General features: G+C 44.3%; 1 protein-coding gene across 1 annotated transcript in view; it reads right to left on the bottom strand.

The window, feature by feature from the left end:
* SNX25 (sorting nexin 25) overlaps positions 1–10,661 on the bottom strand; it is a 92,447-nt gene extending 81,786 nt beyond the window's left edge. The window contains exon 1 of the mRNA XM_018042009.1: positions 10,421–10,661. The gene's annotated coding sequence lies outside the window, so the exon portion shown is untranslated. The remainder of the gene's footprint in view (positions 1–10,420) is intronic.

Consider the following 16,251-nt stretch of genomic DNA (forward strand, 5'->3'; position numbering starts at 1 on the left):
CACAATGAACCTGATCTATCTTGCTAGACCAGACAGCAAGAAAACTCTCAGATTTAGTGGGGTCATATCAAAAGGACCAAGGAATCAACTTGAAAAGACTTCCACTGGCCAGAGATGAGACTGCCTTCAAAAAAGAAACTATGTAATAATAATTACAACTAATTGGAACCCATAAAATATATTCGAATTCATGAGTTCACAATATTTTTTTAAACACATAACTAACTGGCCACCTTCAGAGGATGAGGGGGAACCAATCATTATCTTGGAAAACTGATAATGGGAAAGAATCTAGTATTTATCCTGCTTTTTTATATGAACTGTACCACTGTGCAACCAAACAGCAGATGATTGGAAAATGTCTCTTTCCAAAAAAAGTCAAACCAATAAATGAGAGAAATGACAGAATTAAAACACCCCTATTTGTCACCCCTAACAAATTAACAGATCCAAGTAACTGAGCATCAACAGCTACTAATAAAAACAAAGAAAGATAATCAGATATTATGCGCCTCCTGATTAAAGTTCACACACAACCTACAGTCCTGCCAAAGGGGTCAAACACAAGTCTGATCTGGACAACAGGCAGGACATACAAAGGAAGAAACAACAAGCTGAGCTGTATCATTCATATATTGTTGTTTTAGTTGCTAAGTTACGTCCGACTCTTTTGCGACTCCAGGGCCTGTAGCCCACCAGGCTCCTCTGTCCATGGAATTCTCCAGGCAAGAATACTGGAGTGGGTAGACATTCCCTTCTCCAGGGGATCTTCTTGACCCAGGGATCAAAGCTGTGTCTCCTGCTTGACAGGTAGATTCTTTACCACTGAGCCACATGGGAAGCATTCATATGGAACTGGCAAAATCCAGATTACAAGATGCTAAAAAAAAAAAAAAAATGCTCCAGGTTCTTCAATAGATAACCCACAGGGAAAAGAAAGGATACAGGGAAGACAATTTTTTTTCAAATGGGCAAGACTAAACTATAACATCCACAGATGCCCATTTGACTGATAAAACTGTAACAACACACAAAGAAGTGATTATTATGGAATCAAGAAGGCGTTACTTAGGTGGAAGGGAAGGGGCTGCCATTGGGGTGGACATATAAGGGAGCTTCAGGAAGTTACAAGAGTATTGTCTTTATAATCACTCACCCAACTATACATTTATTTTGTATAATTTTTTTGAAGCTGGATCTTATTTTAAAAGGTTTTTTTTTAAAAGGTAAAAGTGGGTAATTCCCTGGCAGTCCAGTGGTTAGGGCTGGGCATTTTTGCTGCCAGGTCCTGGGTTCAATCTTGAGTTGCAGAACTAAGATCCCATAAGCTGCATGATGCGGCCAAAAAATAAATTAAAAGGTAAAAGTGTAAAATCCACCTTTTAACACCTTCTAATTCAAAGCACTTTCACAAACACCAGCATTTGTATCTTCAAATACCACCACGTTGTTCCAAACAAACTCTGAAAGTATTTACTACTTCCACGTTTCAGACTGGCAGACTGAGGCTTAGAAATCTTAAGTAAGCTGCCCATTGTCCCACCATTATCAAGGCAGAGTCAGATTGAAATTCAAATGTCTGGCTCACTCCAGGACCATTCTCTGAATGCCTGTGCTCCGCTGATTCCCAGCTATTCATTCACTCAAGAAATGTTTACTGCCCACCTGCTTAATTATGCTAGATGTTAAAGAGACAGAGAGGAGTGTCTGCCTTCATGGAGTTCAGGGGTTAGTGAGAAAGACACAAGGAAGTGTGCAAGTATCTACAACTGAGCCGAGTACAGTGAAGGAAAGGTGCATGGTGCTATGAAAATATATGCAGTTGGAAGACAGGGAGAGCCGCTCTGCAGAAGTGACGGCTGAAGTTAATTAGGCAAGCGGGCATCGGAGGCTAGAGACAGAGCAAGCAATACTCAGAGTTGACGTCGACAGAGCGGGCTTAGCACTCTGATGGCTGAGGATGGAGCATGAGGAGTAAAGGTAATTATGACAGGAGACCAGGCTGGAGAGCTATGAGGACCAGGAAGCTGCTGAGGGCTTTTAATTAAACATGGTGAGGAAGAGGGATGGGACTCGGCTTGCATCTTTAAGAGACTGAATTGGAGGAGGGACAGGGAGGCAGACAGAGATGAACTGAGGGGCTACTGCAGTCACCTGGGAAGCACACGATGATAGCTGGGACCAAGCAGGAGAGATGGGAAGAAGTAAGTGGACGTAAGATACTCCAGAGGTAAGGAGACAGGTCTGGGGGATGGGACTGCATGTGGGAAGGAAGGAGGAGATGTCAGGAAGGCCTCGGGCTTCCGGATGGAGGTCTTGCAGAAGGTGCCAAACGCGGACAGGAGCAGTGGGAGAGGGACGGGGACCAATCACAGGACTCATGGAAACTTGGACTTGATGATTTCGGGCCCCACTGAGAGCACCAAGTGAAAAGATTAGGGTAAGCAGTTGAATGAGTGAGTCTGAGCCTGAGCAGATGGTTATTTGGGGGTGGGGGGCCGCCCAGGGTAAGACTGCCTAACAGCCAGATACTTCCACAAATGGGACCTCAAGAATGATCAAAATTCAAATGTAGGAAACAAAGCAACTTCCTGTGCTTATCGAGGGGTTGAAAACTCAGAAAGGTTCAGTGAGGTGGGGGAAAAAGAAAATCAGAAGGACAATACAAGATTAACAGCTGCACCTCAGGAAAAACCCACTGCAATTTCTGGAATGTTTAGGATGTTAATTTCACGTCAAACGAGTTGGCACAATCTGCACAACTATATCTGCATATGAGGAGAGGCCTATAGAGTAGTGGCTCAAGGTTGGAGACTCCCAGCTGCTCAGTCATCTCTTTTGCAGGGACAGAGAGGAGGTAGACAGAGGCGATGAAGTATCTTCACAGGAGATGCAAACAGAGACGTAAGCTCCTCTCAGCTTCCATTACAAGGTAAAAACTAAGTTTAATTATACTCAGTGTGAGAAACAAGGCTATACTGTCAACTTCCTTAAAGCACATAACGTGGCTTCGGCTCAGTGGGAAAATAAAAAAGGGCCAAGCCCTCCTGGATCTCCAGTTTGAGGGAACTGAGAGAGCAGGAGCCAAAGGAAAAACATGCTTTTTCACAGACTGGCTTGGTGACACAGAGGAGCTTCTCTCAAATGTTCTGCAGTCACCAGGTACAGAAGAACATACGTGAACGCACTCATGTGTGCAAAATCCTGCCTGTGGGCTGGCAGAAATAAGAGGACTGCAGGACGAAGCTCGGCGTGAGCAGACAGGAGCAAACTCTGTACACTCTGAGTTACTACTATTAACGTAAACTCACCCATACCTACAAGGTGGGTGCGAACTACAGCAAGGCAGGTTATTTTAGAAATGAGTACTTGTTAAAAATGCACCCAAATTTCCAAGAGGTGTAGTCTACACTAAAACAGAAAGCTTACTATTAAATAGATCCTAGTGACCTAAACAAGTTCCACTGTCTTATTCTAAAAGTGCACAATTCTTTCTGGCTTCCCCCTTGGCCTTGGAGCCATTTTACTTGGAGTTACCATATTCATTTTTCTCTACGTCCAGCTCACAGGTGTTCATACATGGAAGCCTCGGGCTGGCTGACAAATGGACTGGGACTGGCCAGTGCCTAGCATCACTAATAAGCACGGGCCAGCCGTGGGGACAGAGCCCACACACGTCACCTCCTAACTGCATTCTCACAAAGCATTATTCAAGCTGAGGAGCCCACCAGAATGCAACCCAAAACCCACTGGGCTTTCTGGAAAGCTCCACTGTGTTTGGAGAAACTAAATAAGCACACACGCTAGGACTAAAGGAGGGTGTAAGAATGACTAACTGAACTCAACCCCCAAGGTGCCCAGCAGAGTCCCCAGGAAGGGCTGTCTATCCACCTCTGTCATCGGTCACTTCCATGCAAACAAGCAGCCCTCATTTAGAAAGTCACCTAACAGTGAAGTTGGTAAAAAATACAAGTTCCAAGTCTGCAAGTTTTTCTTTCAAAAGCAAAGCTGCAATTAGATTTAAAAAAAAAAAAAAGGCAAGTTTGTATGTCATGATTTTAATACTAACAGGCTTCCACAGACATTTCCTTTTCTAAAACCTAAGCCCTCAGCACCAAACTTGCTGAGTCACTTTTTTTTAGTACAAATGTGTGCACTATTCTGAATGCACGAGGGCTCAAACATTCTAAGAAAAGTAGGGCAATTCCTACCCTCAAAATGATAAGGTTGGGAAATGAAACCTAAGATATCTTTAAGAAGGCAACATTTAATTATGAAAGCTGACATCGTAGCATGTGTCCAAAACAAAACTGGCTTAAGATTCAAGGGAATTAGAAATAAATCTCTTGGGAATGATCAGAATTTAGGCTCCAAGTAGCATTGATCAAGCTTGGAGACTTTGGTCTTCACATTTGTGAAGAAATAGTAGGACCCTTAAGTTTGGGGCTGAGTTTATTATATAAAGAGAATGTTAAGATGCTCTTGAGAAGATTCTTGAACCCATCTGTAATGATAACTACTGATAATTATCATGAAAGAAACCTCTCACAGGAAAAGTCACTGGAAATTTCACCCATCATGACATTAACATGAAAGAAACATGAAAGTCACTCTTGGCTGTGACCTCCCTTCACACAGCTTCCGGTCTCCCTTCACACAGCTTCATTAACTCTCACTTTGAATCACTGCAACTGATTAGTGCTTCTCCTCCAGTATCCCCTAATCACATTTCCATTTAGTATGTCCATAACCCAGCTTCGATGCCACAAAAGGTATGAGGAGCTGCCCCAACAGCAGGCAACAACCCAGCCCTACTCTCTCACAGCTGCAGACTTCCACAACCCTGCCCAAGCCACCTCTACAATCCTGCCTCCTAGGATTCATCTGATTACACTCACAGGCAACTCAAACCCGGAACAGTACGTGTACTCTGTCTCTAACACAATTTCCTAGGGGTGCTTCCCAGGTGGCTCAGTGGTAAAGAATCTGCCTGCCAAGCAGGAGACACAGGCTCAACCCCTGGGTTGGGAAGATCCCCTGGAGAAGGACTGGAAACCCACTCCAGTTTTCTTGCCTGGGAAATCCCATGGACAGAGGAGCCTGGCAGGCTACAGTCCATGGGGTTGCAAAGAGACAAGACTTAGGGACTAAACAACAACAAGGGATCATATTCAAAATCTTGTAATAATTTAGGATACAATATGAAAAAATACAATTTTCTAGGTTTGTTTTGAAGTGAAGTGAAAGTCGCTCAGTTATGTCCAACTCTTTGCGACCCCATCCCATACAGTCCATAGAGTTCTCCAAGCCAGAATACTGGAGTGAGTAGACTCTCCCTTCTCCAGGGGATCTTCCCAACCCAGGGATTGAACCCAGGTCTCCCACATTGCAGGCAGATTCTTTTCCAGCTGAGCCACCAGGGAAATCCTTTTGGTTTTGTACAAATTGTGAAAATATATATATGCTTCCTTCAGACAGCTTTGCTAAATTCAAAAATACATGTTCATCATTTCTTAGAATACATTTGCTGGTTTTGATGACCATTTTTTTAATGTTCCAGGTTTAATCATGAATTGTAGCTTCCTACTTTGAAGTTATCACTCTTCACATGTAACTTCTGATGTCTACTAACCCTAAGAAATAGTTCCTTCATAATAAAGATACAGAAAATAATTTTCTTTTATGTGTAATCACTGTTTATATTGTTTTTGAGTATGTATTTGTATTTGCTTGTATATACATAATACATATCTAGAACAATCAACTGTTAATAATGGTTGCCTATAGGGGAGATTTTTTTTTCAATGCATATACTTTTATATGTTTTTCTTTTTTCTATTAAAGCCATGTGAATCCATAACCTGCAAAAAAAGTTAAATTCAAAAATTATGAATAGATGAATTTAAGGTAAACAATTCTTACACTACAGTTAGATTTAAGGGGGTTTCAAAAGCCATTTTGTTCAAAAACATTTTTCCCAGTAGCCACCCTGACTTAAATCCCCCGGTCAAAAGTCAACCTAATAATCTGAAGACAGTAAGTGTATTACCCCACTATCCACTATCAAATTATTGAGGATCAGTTTATCACATTAGCATAATAAAGGAGCATCACAAAGAGGCTGTGTATAGTCTCCCTACATCTTGGTTCTTTTCCTTTTTCCCTTGAGTAACTAAATCGAGTTTGTTTTACTCAAAAGAATTTTTGTATCAGTAAAAGAACTCATTTAGGGATTCTAGAAGTCCCACCCAAGCCAAGTGGCGCCTTGGATTGCTGTGTGAATGTTTTTACTGTCTCTATAAACATCTGCCCTCCCCTCCAGTTCTCCCTATCAATTTAATCTACTCAGCCTGAGAAGGAAGAGACACAGGGCATCTTGTTCATCTCTGGATCCTCCCCAACACTGAAAACACTGCCATCCACTTAATGCAAAGCAACTATCGAAGTTCTCAGTGACACCTACCTTGAGATATTCTTGCCTGGGAAATCCCATGAACAGAGCAACCTGGAGGGCTAGCCCACGGGGTCCCAAAGAGTCAGACAAGACTGAGCAACTACACACCGCGAGACTATGATCCCTTCTCTAGGGAACTGTGGCTGAAATTTCAAATTTAAAAATGTCAGTCCGATACTCAAGTCTGTTCCCATCTCAAACAATAATCCATTCATTAGGGACAAAAACCCATCCATAGAGAACCTACTATGTGCCTGGCACTGACATTTACCAACTAACTAGGCCAAGATGATCTCCCAAGATCAGAAAAGCAATATGCAGCAGATATACAGTAAATGCTTATGAGCTTTGATGAACTTCTTGAACTTTTCTGTCTAAACTTGGAAAAGTCTTTCACTAATACTTTCTTCACATAGCAGTGGACTTTAGTTTCCCATTATGCTACTAAGCACCTTTGTGGACCTTCTTGTATCAGGCCCCCAGTCTTCATTTGTCCAGTGCTTATTTTTAACTTAATGGTATAAATCAAGTGTAAATCAAGAAACATCTAATAAATTACCATGTAAAAGAGAAAAATCCATAAACTATGTGAATAACTGACATCTTAAAAAGTTATTCCTTATTTTTATCACCAAAATGTAAGAAATTATTTTTCTTTTTTCCATTATATGAAGATACACTTTGTACCACTGGTCTAGTAACGAAAGTAAGGTTTCTAAACTATTGATTCATTATTGTCATGTTTTTCTTGCTGTTGCTTTGGGTAGATCATGTGCTAGGGTCAGGTAACCACAGCTAGTGAATCTGAGGCCTTTCGTCCACGTGAGTTGACAGGTCTGGCACAACACCAAACTACAACGTTGGACTAAGAAGCACGACTCTACGGCAGCCTACTCAGCAAAGCAGGGCTAACAACTGTTGCCCCAGAAGCAGGCCAACCCCAGAGCATCACAGCTCCAGCCAGCTGGCCTGCAACAAAGTTCAAGTTTTTCTAAAGTGGGGCCCAGAAAGCAAATGTCAAGACTTAACCGTCAACCTTCCTGACCTTACACAAAGCTTTTCTTTTTTTTTTGCCACCTGAATATACCACTGGATGTTCTTTCCACCCGAGTTGAAAAATCAGTTTTACTACTTTAATCAGTAATGATTACCAGACAAGCAAAATAAAATTCCTTGCACATAAGTGATGCTCAATAAACACTAGGTTAACTGAAGGGGAAAAGCCCTCAGTTAGTGACCACAAACTGACCAAATTTTTTTCATTATCATCAGCAAACACTTTTTGGAGCTCTTGCAAGGTACAAGGGATAACAAAAGATATCAGTCAAGGATCTCAACCACAGAGAGTTATGACAGCCAACAGCTACCTTATAAAGCGTGCAGGAGCATTTGAACACGTCTAGACATGAAAATGCCTTCTCTCTTCTAGTTTAGTCTTCTCTGGTTGCCTACTTTTAATAGTATATGCATTTTTTTCCCTCTAGAGAAGTCAAGAAGGGGAAAAAAGAAGGATGGACAGATAGGATAGATCCTAGTGTCTGACACGCTCAGCAGATACGAGAAGAACCTGAAATATACAAGAACAAATGAGGATTCTTTTCTTAATGCTGAATCACAATTTCTGTAGTAAAGTAGTCACTGTATCTTAAGAGACACCATTTGGTTCACTACAAAACAGCCTCCCCCTCCACATATGTTAGATGACCCGTGTGGTCCAGCTCCTACCCCCACAGAACTGACAGATATTTTACACTACACCACATGCTTATGCTTCCATTCATAAGGAGCATTTTTTTAAAAAAAGCATAAGTTATTGGAAATACAGCACAACGAAAGGCTTGAGTAAACTGCACTGGTACTGTAAATATATATAAATAATTTTAGACACAGGCTTGATCCCTGGGTTGGGAAGATCCCCTGCAAGAGGGCATGGCAACCCACTCTAGTATTCTTGCCTGGGAAATCCTATGGACAGAGAAGCCTGGCAGGCTACAGTTCCTGGGGTTGCACAGAGGTGAACACAACTGAGTAGGCACAGACATATGAATAGCATATGTGCATACACTTTAATTCTAGGTAACAGAAAGTAAACCTCCTAATGTACTTATTTTCCTACTTAATGCTGTAGGAATCTGAATTCAAAAAGAATGACCAATCATCGCCTGTCCTTAATGTACACGTATACCTCTTCCGCTGCCTGAAATTTCAGGTAGTATACACAACAATCACATAAGCTACTTCCTTTTCTGTCACCTCTAATGTAGTATTTTCTCTGCTTCCTCTACTAAAGCATCTTTCTGGATGATAACCTAAGTTTTATCAGAGGTACAAGTGAGCTGGGAGCTTTGGGGGAATGTATTTTCCAGGAAAAAGGGAGGTAGATCACCCGTGAGGCTTCCAGGACAGAAGAGCGACAATACTAAGGCTTAGACCCTGACCCCACCATCTAAACTTCCTGCCCCCACACACCAGGCACTCTTAATCACTTAACTCTTAACTAGTTTTGCTTTCATAAGCATTTAAGCATTTATCACTATCCAAAACTAACGCATTCTTTGTTTAATGCCTGATTCCCTCATAAGTATATAATCTCCAGAAAGCAGGGCTTTTGTTTGTCTTGTTGATTCAACCCCAGCTTCCAAAATAATACCCGGTTTCTGAAAGACTCAATAAATACGATTAAATACACATGAAATAGATTACAACATCTTAAAATACTCTAAAGAATTGTAACGTCATTCACACATCAACAGTAAAATTCTGGGGTCTTTTATCATTGTAGGGGAAAAGCAAGAGGAAAAATACACCTCCTCACCAACTCTTGCTAAATCAGATATAATAGCTGGGTGAAGGTTTTTAAGAGAAATAAACACCGCTAGTTTGGGGCTATTTATGAAAACTGAAGTTCCTTTTCCTCAACATACTGAACAGCTGCTTAACTTAGTGGGGATAGGCGCCCCTTTATCTACACCTCTTTACCCATTATTTCAGCTCTGCTTTCTGAACTAACACACTGAGGAAAGGGTCCTTTTGGCGAAGAGGGTGAGATTTAAAAAAAGAAGAAGCAGCAGGTCGTATTATAAACAAACACAAAACCCAGGGAGTAATAATGCTTCTAACAAAATACTCTTACGAAGTTGAGCCACAGCCACTTCTCTTACTACAGAGTGAGCAATTTCAGGTTAATGACGGTAGAATTCAGTCAAGCGGTAAGTCAAGCTACGACAGAACCGAGTTTCCTTTCAAGGGTTGTGAAAATGAAGCTGCTGGGAGGTAGAAAAAAAAGCAGCGGTTTGGCACTAAGGAAGTGGAGACCTCATTTAAAACACTGTCTTTCCCTGAATTCCTTAACCACGGTCCTCCACTAGATCGCCACACCCCACTGATGATAACGTTCCTTTCGATGCAAACTACAGTGATTTCGGGCATCCGTTACCTAAACCACTTAAACTGCGATACTTATCCACACGGCGGAAGACAGGACAGCGTGATTTAAAAAAAAAAAAAGCGTACCCGGGCTTTCAGCATGAGGTATACCGGGCAGGGGACCTAAGAAAAGTCAGCCCCTCTGCGCCAAGTTTCCCGGTCTGTACAAGGGCATAAAAGTTACCTCCCACGGGGAACGGTTACCAGAACCCAGCGTGATGACCGGCCCCAGGCGCAGCGCCTGCGTACAGCGGCCGCCCCGCTCCCCAGCGGCAGGGCCACAGCCAAGATCTGGAAGGATTATTCAGCTCCCGAGGCTGGGACTGAGGATGGAGTCGAGCAACTAAGTACATCACCTGCTAGCGTGCATCTCGGCCCGCCCCACGCGGGGGCCGAGAGGACGCGAGCATCTATCTCCCCGCCCGGCCGGCCCGGCCCAGCCCAGCCCCCGCTTCCCCGAGAGGAACGGCCCACCGCGACCCCCGGCCCTCCCAGAGCGGGCGGGCCGGGCGAGGCCGCGGGCGGACGCCCAGTACTCACCTCCGGCCGGCGGCGTGCGGCCAGCCGTCTCCAGGCGGCGGCGAAGTCGGGCGGCGGGGCTCGCGGGCTCCGGCAGACCAGGGAGAACACGGTCCCCAGCAGGAAGGCGGCCGCGGCGCAACCCAGGTACAGGCTGAGCCTGAGCAGGACCGTGCCCGGCCCCGCGCCTCCCGCCGCCGCCGGCCACCAGCCGGCCAGCAGGCAGGAGGCGCACACGGCGGCGAGGGCGGCCGCCGCCACCCACCAGCTCCCGCCGCCGGGTGCCCCTGGGGCCGCCGCGACCCCCCGGGGCTCCGGCCGCCGCTGGCCCGGGGCGCCCGCGAGGCTGGCGCCGCCGCTGTCGGAGGGATCGGGGTGCATGCTGCTTGCTGGGCCGCTAAGGACAGGCACATCTCCCGCCCCGCTGTCCCCCGGCGCTGCCCCGGACGGTGGCCTCCGCGCGGCGCCTCCTTCCCTCCCCGCTCCCGCCGCGCCGGAGGCAGGAGTCCGCGCTCATGCCCTCGTCGGCGGCCCCCGCCCGACGGAACGGCTCTCACAGACGCCGCCGGCCGGCGCCGGGCCCGCAGCTGCCCGGCCGGGCGCGCCCCAGGTAGCCGGACCGGGATGGGACTCGCGCTGGCGGAGCCCCGGGGGCGGAGCGGGGGCGGGGGCGACCCGGAAAGCGTGTCGGGAGGGGGCGGGGTGGGGGCGGGGAGCCACCGCGACCCGCTGAGTGACAGCCGGGGGCGCCCCGCCCCGCCCGGCCCCCGCCCCGCCCACCCACCGACCGGCCCCGCCCCCCACCGCCGCCCCCCAAGCCCGGCTCCGCCCCGGCCCCGCCCCACTCCCGGGTAGGGGGCGCCGCCAATCACGCGAAAACGGCTCTTTCCTGCGCTCCTGTCCCCGCCCCCCCCAGGATACCGTCTGTTGATGGAAAATTCTGCTGCAGGTGTCAGAAGCGTTTGCAGCTCTCCAGCTCAGGTGATCCCTTAATTCTCGGCCCGCTCATCTCTTGACAAGTAACCTCCCCGTGGGTGGGGGTTTAACAGCCCTTCCTTCAAAATTTCTGCCTCCTTTGCACCTGCTGTTTGAATAGGCAACCCTTCTTGATCCTCACTTTTAGCCTAGTTCCCCTGACAACCTTCTTTTTTCCCACCCAGCCGCCTCCGGGACGGGACCAAGACAAACGGGGAGCAGTAAATGCTGCCTGCAAAATTCCTAGGTACAGAGAGGTCCCCCTCAAAAGTCTGCCTGGCGCCAGGGGGCGTGCACAGCTGCCATCCTCACTGTGGCTCCAACTCCCTGTATTTTTGTCGCCAACGATTCAGTACAAATGCCAGTGCCCACACGCAAGTGAAAGTGCTCCAAGTAATTTTGAGAATACATATTTTCTTCTTGTACCACAGCCCCCGTGTTAATATGCAGATAATGCTTACTGAGAAGATGCCAATATGCTAAACACTAGAAATTACTAAGATCAACAAAACAGATATATCTTTAATGAATAAAGGAATTCTAAGGGAGATGAAGGAACTGGAAAGAGATTAATGCTTACTTAAAAGGGGGTGATAGAATAGAGAGGGCAAATCAAGAATAGAAAGGGGAAGAAAGGGAAGGGGGTAAATAGATGAGGGATGCCATGGAGGATGTGGGAGACAGACATCAAAAAGCCAAACAGTTTAAAAGCACTAGCATTTTCCAATAAATTGAGTTACAGCCTGCTTCCTAGGAAACAGAGTTAAGTAAGCATTAAAATATATTTTCAAATACTGTGACTATACTGTGCTTTTCTATAAGGAATCTCTATAGTTTCAACTGAGAAAAAATACAACATTCATACAAAGTAAACTAGTGGATATTTTATTATTTTAACTATTAAAATTTGGCTGGGCCCGATCTTTATTGCTGCACGTGGGATCTCCAGCTATGGCATTTGGGATCCAGCTTGCAACCAGGTGATCAAACCCGGGTCCCCTGAATTGGGAACGCAGTCTTGGTCACTGGACCACCAGGGAACTCCCTGTTTATTCTTTTAAAACAAAGTATTATCCAAGAGGTTATCTTTCAAACAAAAAAATACTAGTGTCCGTAGACATACAAAGGGCACCCATGTATTCATGTTTTTGTAATAAATTTCCCTGGAATGACATGGATTACAAGTGGGAGATGAAGTAGGAGGCCAAAAAAAAAAAAAGCATCCCTAATATTAAGCTCTAATAAAACAGCACAGAAATGAATTATTTTACGTATCTACATAAAAACAAATATGTTCACATTTGTCATTTTTAAAAAGCTGATTGTTTTAAATATTAGTATTCATGGACCACTTTATTCTTATTCCTTGTAAGTCAAGGACAAGGAGGTAATGAGTGCCTTAGGCCAGATGTGACTTTGCCATGCCTAGGTGATGACAGGGGATGACTTCAAAAGTAGTTACTACCTTCCTGTCTTCCTTGTCTTCTCTTTTTTATTTTTAAATTAAGCAGTGTAACTGATCTTGAAGGAGCCCTTTTGCCCCTAAAATAGTTAATGTTCATCCCACTGGGGGTCCTCAAAGTATACCCTACAATTCCAAATTATTTCAAATAAAGCATGGTAATCTGATATTACCGACAAGAAGATACATTTGTGTGTGTGTGTGTGTGTGTGTGATCCTTTACATGCAAGGGACAGCATGCTGAGCGCTTTACATACTTTATACATATTTTAAATTTTACAAAATATGGGTTTACTGCAGTTGACAATAATAGTAACTAACTGAGCACTAACTGTGTCAGATACTGTTCTAAGCACCAGATATACTTCATTTAATCTTCACAATCACCCGTGAATGGAATCTCCACCTATCCGTGAGGAAACTGAGGCACAGAAGGCAAAATAACTTGCTCAACTGTTACAGAGTTATCAGACTTTGGTTTTATCACCCACCTGCTCTGGCTCTAAGGCTTGTGCATTTAAGCACTAACTCATGGTACTTTCTAAAAACTCTGTCTCGTTTAGTCATCCCATATGACAGACGAGAAAAAAACAGGGTTTAAATCCATGAGCTTATTAGTCCCTGTATTCCATGCTTTTATAAGTGTTTAGTTTTGTTGCTTTTTGAGTATGGCTGGTATCATAGCCAGCCACCCGACAAGTGCAAAATGATTTATAGTAATCCCTAAAGTTGGTAAAATCGTATAATCACTAAAGAGGAAACTGTCTAACATTTATTGAGAGCCCTGGTCTATAACTCATGATCTTTCCAGCACACTATATATATTGTTCCCAAGAATGAGATCTGGAGAAATGTACACTTGTGGTCAGGAAACTGCCTTAAAGCAAATGTCATATTGCTGCGAAGTCAGCACGGACAATTCAAACATTTATTTAAAAGTAGTAGTTTGGTTTCTACCCTGTGCAAGGTTTGAGGAACACTGGGAGGTGACAAGGGAGTGCCTGAGATCAAGAGGTATTGAGGGAGATGTCAGGTATTAAATTAGAATCCAGGAAGTCAGTTCCTTTCTGGAAGTCAGTGCTGAGTCCTCCCAGGTCTAACTTAAGACCAAATTAAGTAGAGATGCCTTATTTATTATATTCCTTATGGCCAGCACATTCTGACAGCTTTGTAATTAAACACTCCATGGGCTATCTTCATTATTCTTTTTGGTAAGCTGGGAATGGTGTCTGTCTGAATTCATTGGGATACTATAGGGATAAATTAAGTGAAAATTTGACATTTAAAGTACTAGAGTGTAAATAGGTATACAACACCCAATCTCTGTCGATAATATGTAATGAATCTTCCTCTTCACTATTTAGTATTGTACTAGCTGCTCAGTCATGTCCAACTCTGCAAACCCATGAACTGTAGCCCGCCAGGCTCTTCTGTCCATGGAATTCTCCAGGCAAGAATACTGGAGTGGGTTGCCATTTCCTTCTCCAGAGGATCTTTCCAACCCAGGGATTGAACCCCCCTCTCCTGCATTGTAGGCAGATGCTTTACTGTCTGAGGTACTAGGGAAGCCCATTAGCATACTTCTTAAAGCCCCTGGATCTCCTTAAAGGTAGCCGTAGGGTTAGAGAGAAAAACACTGTATTTGCCTTTGCCCACCTTGGGTAAAATTTTGTATAGGTATTAATAGGAATCAAAATACCTAGATATCATTATCGTTTCTTCTGCTGATTTACCACAAGAACATAACAGGTCTGTTAACCTAACTCTCTCTTGTAAACTTTCAAGCAGAGTGTAGTTTACAGAAAATATGGTTGTAAGTGGGGCCAAACTTCAAAAGGAGAAGTGAAAAAATTATAAAACACTTTAAAAACAAATAGACTGCTAAAGCTTAAAGGAAACATACTATAGCATTTGGAAGAGGAAAAGTAATCTGTGAACAAAATTTTAGGACATTGATATATAAATTACGCTGAGTGGGCCTCTTCAAGTAAAAATATTCATTTTGGGAAACTTTCAGGCAGAAGTGTCTTTGTATTAAACTTCAAAGAGAAAAAGAATTACAAAGCAAAGTAGTATACACTGAATTAGCTGGTATCAAGACAAAGAATTGACAAGGGTAGATCCCCAAAAGAGGATAATTTCAACTTATCCAAGTTTTGACCTGAAATTTAGGGAAACAGTATGTCAATTATCTACTGTCGTATAACAAACTACCACCAAATAACCATCACTGGATATGCTTATGATTTTGCAGGTCAGTCAGTGGTCTGGGGTCAGTTGGCTCAGTTCTCCTCTTCTTGCCTGAGTCACTAACGATGCTGTGATCTCCTGGTGCACAAGCTAGGACTACTCTGGTTATGGAGCCTCCATTAACAGGGCTTGTCTCTGTTCCCTGAGTTCTCATCCTTCCAGAGATTGCTTGGGTCTCTTCACATGACCAAGCCAGAGATGTGATATACAAGTTCTTTTTAAGCTTTTGCTTGTGTTACATTTTTTAACATCCCATTGGCCAAAGCAAATCATATTGGCCCAGCCAGGAATTAAATGAGAGGGGGCCTACATACATGTGTGCTCAGCTTTGTCTGTCTTTGGAACCAATGAATTACATCTCTCCATGTTTAAATCCATGTGAAGGTCCCCTCCCAGGTGGTGCAGCAGTAAAGAATCTGCTTCCAATGCAGCAGACTCAGGTGCAGTCCCTGGGTGGGGAAGACTCCCTGGAGGAGGGCATAGCAATCCACTCCAGTATTCCTGTCTGGAGAATCCCTCGGTCGGGGGAGGTTCACGGGCTACAGTCCATAGGGTTGCAAAGAATCCAGCACGACTGAAGTGACTGGGCATGCATGATATGGCTTACCAGGTGTTCCTTTCTCTACACTTTCATGTAAAAAATATTGGGTACCTATTGTATTAATTTCCTGTTGCTGCTATAACAAATTACTACAAACTTAGTGGTTTAAAACAACATGAATTTATCTTACCGTTCTGGAGGTCAAAAGTAAAATTAAGGTGTGACCCGGGCTGCTTTCCTTCTGGAAGCTTCAAGGGGAGAATCCTTTTTCTTCCCTTTGTCAGTTTCCAGTGCATGACAAGTTGCCTCAGTGGTGTCGGACTCTTGGCAACCCTATGGACTGTAGCCCACCAGGCTCCTCTGTCCATGGGGAATCTCCAGCTTCTATCAAATATACAGCAGGGTATTAACTGTAGTCACCACGGTGTATATTACAAGCTCTTGCTTCCATGGCCATGTTTTGTTTTTATTACTGACCTCAAATCTCCTGTCTCCCCTCCCATAAAGACACTTGGGATTACATTGAGCTCACCTGGGATAACCTAGGTTGATGTTCTCATCTGAAGATCCTTAATCACAGCACAGGTTTGAGATTAGCAGGCCGGCATCTGTGGGGTGCCACTG

This window comes from Capra hircus, chromosome 27, assembly GCF_001704415.2.
Source record: "Capra hircus breed San Clemente chromosome 27, ASM170441v1, whole genome shotgun sequence".
Taxonomy (NCBI): Eukaryota; Metazoa; Chordata; class Mammalia; order Artiodactyla; family Bovidae; genus Capra; species Capra hircus.